The sequence below is a fragment of the Pseudophryne corroboree genome, unplaced genomic scaffold (genome assembly GCF_028390025.1).
Source record: "Pseudophryne corroboree isolate aPseCor3 unplaced genomic scaffold, aPseCor3.hap2 scaffold_1539, whole genome shotgun sequence".
In the NCBI taxonomy this organism is placed as follows: domain Eukaryota; kingdom Metazoa; phylum Chordata; class Amphibia; order Anura; family Myobatrachidae; genus Pseudophryne; species Pseudophryne corroboree.
Genome location: NW_026968171.1, coordinates 14,653 through 22,734, shown reverse-complemented (window position 1 = coordinate 22,734; position 8,082 = coordinate 14,653). Strand labels below are relative to the sequence as shown.

The 8,082-nt window shown below is 53.9% G+C and overlaps 1 pseudogene; it reads right to left on the bottom strand.

The window, feature by feature from the left end:
* Nucleotides 1-7,708: 7,708 nt before the first annotated feature.
* On the bottom strand, nt 7,709-7,829 carry LOC135000447 (5S ribosomal RNA; annotated as a pseudogene).
* Between the last annotated feature and the right edge of the window lie 253 nt (nt 7,830-8,082).

The following is an 8,082-nucleotide window of genomic DNA, read 5'->3' as shown; positions in this document are numbered from 1 at the left end:
AACCTTTAAAAAGGCTCCTCCCTATTGCTAGGGGCAACAGCATACAATCAGATGTTTTCAGCAGAAGAAGATGTTACAATACACACTCCTATGGGCCAACTGCCCTTCTTTTATCCCTCTCCAAGACCCCTTACCACAGGGGGTAAGCCCGCCCTGTGGTGCACAACCAATCAATGTTTACCCATGAGCTGTGCATGCTCTGGTCTCATGCACAGCTTTACATTGTTCCCTATGGACAGTGGGGAGTGGTCGGTCTCCTTTGACTCTCCCATCTTGGAGATTCAGGATACTCCCACGGTGCCGTTCAGTCTGGCTTGGGGGAAGTTTTCCCTCCTAAATCTGACTTCCAGAAACCTGCCCGGGGCCCCTCTCACTGCTTGCAGCCTGGATTTGGGCTCCAGAACTGGGCAGCCTGGCTCCCCGGTCCAGGTTTCTTGGCACTACGGGTGATCTCCATGGAGCTCCAAGAAACCACTCAGCCTGTTTCCTAGCTGAGCTGCTTCTCTTTCTCCCTGTGCCCCTTGGAAAAGTGAGGCTGGATGGGAAAGCATTACGTTTTTTGGGGAAAAGGTCTTGGAGAATCCATCAGCCTGCACAGCCATGGATTCCCCCCTCCTGGGACACACAATCAAGTAAGTGCAATTTATCTTTAAATACATTACATTTAAATCACACTGTACATGTTTATACATTTAAATACACTCTGAGCCTGCACAGGCTCCACATACCTAGGCACTGCATGTTTTACACAATGTCCTGTTCTGTAACTACTGTGCCCAGCGCTCAGCGCTGGGCTTCCCTAGCCCTGCAGCCTGGCTGCTAGGGCTCTCTCTCAGTGCTGGAGGTATGGGGCTGGCTTCCCCCATCCTCCAGCCTGCCTTCCTGCCTCTGGGGTTCCAGGGAGCTGGCTCTCCCTGTCCCCCCTGTGTGGCACTAACTCCGTGGCCTCGCCGCACGCAGCGGCGCACCCCCCTGTACCGAAGCCCGGCGGCCCGGGACACTTGTCCCGGCCGCCGTGACCCTGGCTTGTTTCAGCGCTGAGGCGCCGGGAGCGTAGCTCCCGGTCCCCAGCACTCAGCATCCTAATTACACCCCCGCCGCTAGGAAGCCGGCTAGCACGGTCCCCCCTGATCGGCGCTGACTTGTGGCACATTCAAAAATACAGGTTTTTTTAACATTAATAAAACACGGCGCCTAGCGCCCAACATATTTCAAATCTGGCGCCAAGCGCCCATTGTCCTTGCAAATGGCGCCGGGCACTAGGGGTTAACCCTTTCAGTGCCGCGGCGGCCATTTGCCTCGTGGCTGGGCCTCTCCGGCCACACTCCTCCCCCCCCCATTCAAGCGGGTCAACCAGGGACCCATGTCCCAACGATTTGGTCCCTGATCCCGCAGTCCTTAATGAGGCTACCGGGAGTTCTTTGGGGGTTCAGGCTCCTCCTGACGTGACAGTCCATCTGCATTGCTATGAGCCTTGCCTTGCTTGTGGGTAATATGGAAGTCATAAATCTGAAGAGCAAGGCTCCACCGCAACAGTCTGCCGTTTCCCCCCGAGGTGTGCTGGAGCCACCGTAATGGATTGTGGTCCGTTACCACCGTAAAATGGCGGCCATACAAATAGGGCTGAAGCTTCTTCACAGCCCAAACAATAGCCAAACACTCCTTTTCAATTGTGGCATACCCCACCTCCCGCGGGAGCAGCTTTCTGCTCAAATAGGCCACAGGGTGCTCCTGTCCATCCGGCCCCTCCTGGCTCAGTACTGCCCCAAGTCCGTACTGTGACACATCAGTCTGTACAACAAAGTTTTTACTATAGTCCGGCGCCATCAGCACTGGGGCTTGTACTAGAGCGGTTTTCAACGACTGGAATGCCAACTCACATGCGGTCGTCCAGTCAACTATCTTGGGGAGTTTCTTCTTCGTCAGATCAGTCAGGGGTTTGGCCACGGAACTAAAGTCGGGGACAAAACGTCTGTAGTACCCTGCGATCCCTAAGAAAGCCAGGACCTGTCTCTGGGTTGTGGGCCGGGGCCAGTCGCGGATCGCCTCCACCTTCGCTGGTTCAGGCTTCACCTTACCTCCCCCAACACGGTGCCCCAGGTACTGTACCTCTGTCATCCCCATTTGGCACTTGTCTGCCCTGATGGTCAGACCTGCCCACCGAATCCTCTCTAACACCAACCCCACATGCCCCAGGTGCTCTTCCCAGGTTCGGCTGAAGACAGCAATGTCATCCAAGTAAGCCTGGGCGAACTCTCGGAACCCCTTCAGCAGGTCATCGACCACACTCTGGAAGGTGGCCGGCGCATTCTTCATCCCAAATGGCATGGTTTTGAACTCAAACAAGCCAAAGGAGGTGATGAAGGCGGACCGTTCCTGAGCCTCGGGAGTCATTGGTATCTGCCAATACCCCTTGCTCAGGTCGAACGTAGAGATGTACTTCGCCCCAGCCAGCTCGTCTAACAGTGCGTCAATGCGGGGTAGGGGATTGGCGTCTGATTTGGTTACTTCGTTCAACCGGCGGTAGTCTACGCAGAACCTGGTTGTCCGGTCCTTCTTGGGAACCAGTACAACGGAGGCGGCCCAGGGACTGTTGGAGCGCGTGATTACGCCTAGCGCTAACATCTCCTGCACCTCTTGGTAGATACTCGCCTGCGCTTCTGGTGAGACCCGATACGCGGGTTGCCGAATCGGCCTATGCTCACCAGTGTCTACATGATGGGCACGTAGGGAAGTCAGGCCGGGCTTCCTGCTGAACTGGGCCTCAAAGGACTGCAGCACTGACTCCAGCTGCTCCCTCGTGTGGTTACCAAGCTCACTGCTCCAGCTAACTTCCTCTACCCCACCCTCACCCTTGGCATCCGCGAGGAGGTCAGGAATGGGATCTTTTCCTGATTCCTCCATCGGCAGGCGGCAGGCAGCACACAGCGGCTACCGACTCCACACGCTCGTGGTATGCCTTCAACATGTTTATATGGTAGGTACGCTGTCTCCTACCATCGCTGTCAAATGACACCACGTAGGTGATGTCGCTTAGGCGTTTTGCGACCGTGTACGGTCCCGCCCAGGCAGCCTGGAGCTTGTTCTGACGTGTGGGCACCAGAACCAGCACCTTCTGCCCTACTCCAAAGACCCGAGCACGCGCGCCCTGGTCATACCAAGTCTTCTGCTTGGTCTGTGCTTCCGCAAGATTCGCTTGCGCTAGTCCCATGAGATTCTTTAACCGATCTCTGAGCTTCAACACATACTCCACCATGGACTCATCCTGGTGGATCAGCTCCCCCTCCCAAGACTCCCGGAACAGGTCAAGAGGTCCACGGACTCTGCGGCCATATAGTAACTCGAAGGGCGAGAATCCGGTTGACTCCTGGGGCACTTCCCGATATGCAAACAGGAGGTGCGGCAGGTATCGCTCCCAGTCTCCTCCCTCCGAAGTCACAAATGCCCGTAGCATCTGCTTCAGAGTGCCATTGAATCTCTCGCAAAGTCCGTTAGTCTGGGGATGATAGGGGGCAGTGCGGAGTTGGCGAACTCCGCACTTCGCCCAGAGGCACTGGACCAGATCACTCATGAACTGCGTCCCTTGATCGGTTAGGATCTCACTGGGGAACCCTTCTCTACTAAATATGCCTAGCAGAGCGTCCGCTACCTTTTCCGCAGTGATGGCGGACAGAGCCACAGCCTCTGGATACCGGGTAGCATAATCCACCACGGTGAGGATGTATCTCTTCCCCGATCTACTGGGCACAGGTAGGGGACCGACTATGTCCACGGCCACTCGTTGGAAAGGTTCCCCGACTATTGGCAAAGACCTCAGGGGAGCCCGAGCACTGGGGCGTCCCAGCCGTTGGCACACATCACAGGACTTACAGTAGGTCCGGACGTCATCCGACACTCCGGGCCAAAAAAAGTTCTGCGTCAGGCGCCTCAGTGTTCGGTCCCTCCCCTGGTGTCCCGCCAAAGGAATTTCGTGGGCAACTGACATCAGTTGCTCCCGAAAGCTCCTGGGAACCACCAGTTGAACTTGCTCCCGCACTGGCCTATCCCCTTCTACCTTGGCTACCCGGTACAGTAACCGTTTCCACCAGGTCACACTCCCTGCCCCCATCCCAGCGAGGCCGTGGCCAGCTTGGCACCTCATACCTTCCAGGGATGGGTCAGAAAGCTGAGCTTCCCTAAACTCCTGCCTGCGGCCCTCACTTTCTCCTAAGTTTGGACACTCTACAGGGGGATATTGGGGTCAGTCAAGTTGGGGTCAGTCATGGTAGGGTCGGGGTAGTCACTCATACTCACCGCCGGAGTTGGCAAACTACTAGGGACAGGAGCATCACTGGGCACCCCACAGGATTCAACAAACTGGAACCGACATCCTCTGCGTTGCTAGGGGACGTAGGCCCACCAGAGGCAAGGGGCAGATGTGCTGATCTTGCCGCTGTGGTCTTTTCCTCTGGGATGGCTGACGCTGTGGTTGGCGGTTGTTCAGCCGCTGTGGTCTTTTCCTCTGGGCTGGGCGGTGCTGGCAGAGACGATGAAGACTGTAGTCTGGCCGCTTGACTCCGGGTGATGGCGTTCGCGAAGGCAGTAACGATTCCTCCACCGAGATCATTCCCCAAGACGACATCAGTTGGGAGGCCATCCATTACGGCAACATCTCTTAGCTCTTGTCCAGCTCCCCAGTCGAGGTAGACTCTGGCCATGGGCACTTCTCGCTCTAGCCCATCGGCCACTGTAACTTTTGCAGTGCAACCCTGCAGTACGGCAGCAGGGTCGACCAGGTGGGGGCTTACAACGGTTATGGAGGCCCCAGAGTCTCTTAAGCCTTCGCCCTGCAGGGATCCCACTTGGACCGACTGCAGGTGCCGCAACATATTGGGTGGGGGCTTCTTAGCCATACAGGTGACTCTTTCCGTGGAGTCCACCTGTTTCTTGCCACACTCCATCGGACTGACTGGAGGGGGTACAGTCTCTGGAAGCTCATCTTCACGGGTTAAGCAAGCAATCCGGGCTCCAGCACTCGGATTTGGAGCACGAGTCCGGGGTGCTTGGGATGTAGGACAGTTCATCCTCAGATGTCCGATCTTCCCACAGCCATAGCATTTTTTGTCCAGGCGTGGCTCCGATGGCCTCTGATTACTGGCAGGGGCACTGCGGGGCGGTTGCTGGCCAAAAGTACCCGGGTTGGAAGATGCTTGCTTTGGGGGGCGATGAGCTGAAGAGGGGTGTCCCCCTGGTGGTACAGTCTTTTGGGGCTGGCTGCTGGTTGGGCGCTTCTGCCCCTGCGGCCGAATTGCCACATACTTGTCTGCTAACTGGGCAGTCATCTTTAAGCTGGGTGGCTCCCGATCTAGCACCCACTCCTTCACTTCTGGGGCGCACCTGCGGTAGAACTGCTCCCTGCAGATCAGGTCGATCAGTGCGTCCCACGTAGTGGCTTCCGAATCCTTCACCCACTTCACCACGTACTGCCGCAGCTGGGTGGCGAACTGCTCATGGGTGCTGCTAGGATTCTTGGGCAAGTCTCTGAATTTCTTCCTGTAAGACTCGGGAGTGATGAAGAATCGCTGGAGGAGGGCCTTCTTGACTTCGTCGTAGTTCCCACAGTCCTCCGCGGCCACTCCTCGATAGGCCTCCAAGGCCTCTCCATGCAGAGTGGGCACAAGGTGTCTCACCCACTCTGACTTGGGTAGATCATGTAGTTTACAAGTCCTCTCAAAGACTTGCAAATGTCCATCAATGTCCCCATCACTGTCTGCAAACTTGGCAAACTGTATACGTCCTGATCTGTGTACAACAGCTGACAACGGCTCCCGGGGTACCACGGCTTGTGATGCCCGCTCCGCATGCCACATCCGAATGACAAGCATGCGTTCTTGCTCCGTTGCCCTTTCCCCCAATTCCGCTAGCCGATCTGCTAGGGTATCCGGGTCGCCCCCCCTGGGACGTTGGGATCCTGGCCCTGCTAGGGATTGCTGGGAAACATGGCTGTTGTGAGAGAGGGCGGGGCTTGTGGATCTCACCGGTTCTGTACGAAGGGCCACTGTTGGGTCGTCCTCTGTGATGCTGACGTCGTCAGTGTTTTCCACCTCTACCCGATGAGACTCTTCCCAGCTCTTGAGCGCCACCTGCATGACGCTCCTGGACGCGTTGAAAGGGATTTCCACACCCTTCCCCTGGTATACGATCTCCAGATCCTCCTTGGACATTCCGCTGAATTCCGCCATCTTGTGCGTTCTCCTGCGCTGCAGTTACTCCTCTCCTGAGTAACTCGGCTTCTCCAATCGGGTGATGAAAAGCCGCCTGGGATTATCCCACCACTATGCCACCAATTTCTGTAACAGGCCGGTACCATACGGAAGCACTCGCCGCTTGCCGCGTCCCGTCGACTGCGCACAGAATGGAAGGTCAAGCCGCACGAGGCCTGACCACATAGGGGATTCCCGCTTACCGTCAGTAACCGCCTGCTACTGACTCCACCCACTGCGCTGTGGGCGGGTTCTCGCTGCCACCACCAAACTCCTAACCTGCCGTGGCGTTTGGAACCACGGTTCTGCTCTGTATGTGCCGACGCACTGCCTTACCACACCTGTGTGGTGTTGACGAATCCCCACTAGCCACTTGCTAAGCCTCTACCGGTAGCTGGCGGAAGGCGGAGCTTGGAGACGTCAGGTGCTTCCCTGGAAAGCCGGAGAACGGGGCTAGGTTTGGCCTAACCCTGTTGGTCACAAGATGAAGCAGTCTTCTTGAGGCAAAGGTGTTTTATTGCTCAAAAACCTTGAAAAAGGCTCCTCCCTATTGCTAGGGGCAACAGCATACAATTAAGATGTTTCAGCAGAAGAAGATGTTACAATACACAATCCTATGGGCCAACTGCCCTCCTTTTATCCCTCTCCAAGACCCCTTACCACAGGGGGTAAGCCCGCCCTGTGGTGCACAACCAATCAATGTTTACCCATGAGCTGTGCATGCTCTGGTCTCATGCACAGCTTTACATTGTTCCCTATGGACAGTGGGGAGTGGTCGGTCTCCTTTGACTCTCCCATCTTGGAGATTCAGGATACTTGGAAAACAGAAAATTGGAAACCGCACTGGTGTAGTAGGTGTATATGTGTAATGATAAACTATCTGTAATTAGCTGATAATTAAATTCAAGGTTCAAATCCTCATTTTGGGAAGCAGATACATGAGGTAACACACTCCTTATTTTTATGTATCAAAAAACTGCCCATCAGCGGTGCTCCCGCGAGTCAATTATACAGTGTAAACATGGAAAAAAAAGAGAAGAAAGAAGACTCTTTTTGGGAAGCACTCATATACAGATAATATTGTATGACTGACTGTCACAATAACTAACTAAAATACAATACTTTAATAATTCTCGTTAAAAAATTAATTACTGAGGAGTTCAATAAGCGCCGATATTTGTTTAAATGGTGACATTGCGAAAATATAAAGAAATTGTTTGTAGCTTACAAGGTACAAATACCTAATATAGGCCGAGATGGGTAAATCTGTGAATTTGTGAACAGACACACCAACTATAGGACAGCCTGTGGTCAAAAAATGCTCATTCGATGTATATATATATGACCATCATTTGAAAACTGCTGTACATCCCAACTGGGAATTGAATCCTAGCAGGTAGTTGAATCATAGGTCATGACCGATAAGTAAGTCAGTGCTCTATTTTAGTGACAGGAAGGGTAGCAAATATTTGCAGTACCAGGGTGTTCCTTGGTGGTTTCCCATCCAAGTACTTAAACCGGCCCTCCACTGCTTGGCTTCCAAGATCAGATGAGATTGGGCATCTCCAGTGGGGTATGACCGCAGACCTTATGCTTACCCTTGTCACACTGTGTCCTAATTGGGCACAGATAGGAGCCAATTTGCGATATTATGTAGACCACAGGTGTCTAGGCAGCTGATGAAAAGAATCAGGAGTTTTTTTCTCAAAGATATAACACAAAATTCAGATACCCATCTAAATATTCACGGTTAAAGTAGTCGCAGTACAAGTAGAAGAAACATCTATTCTGCACAGATATTTAAGAATATCAAGTGACACTAATTCTAAATTATATTATT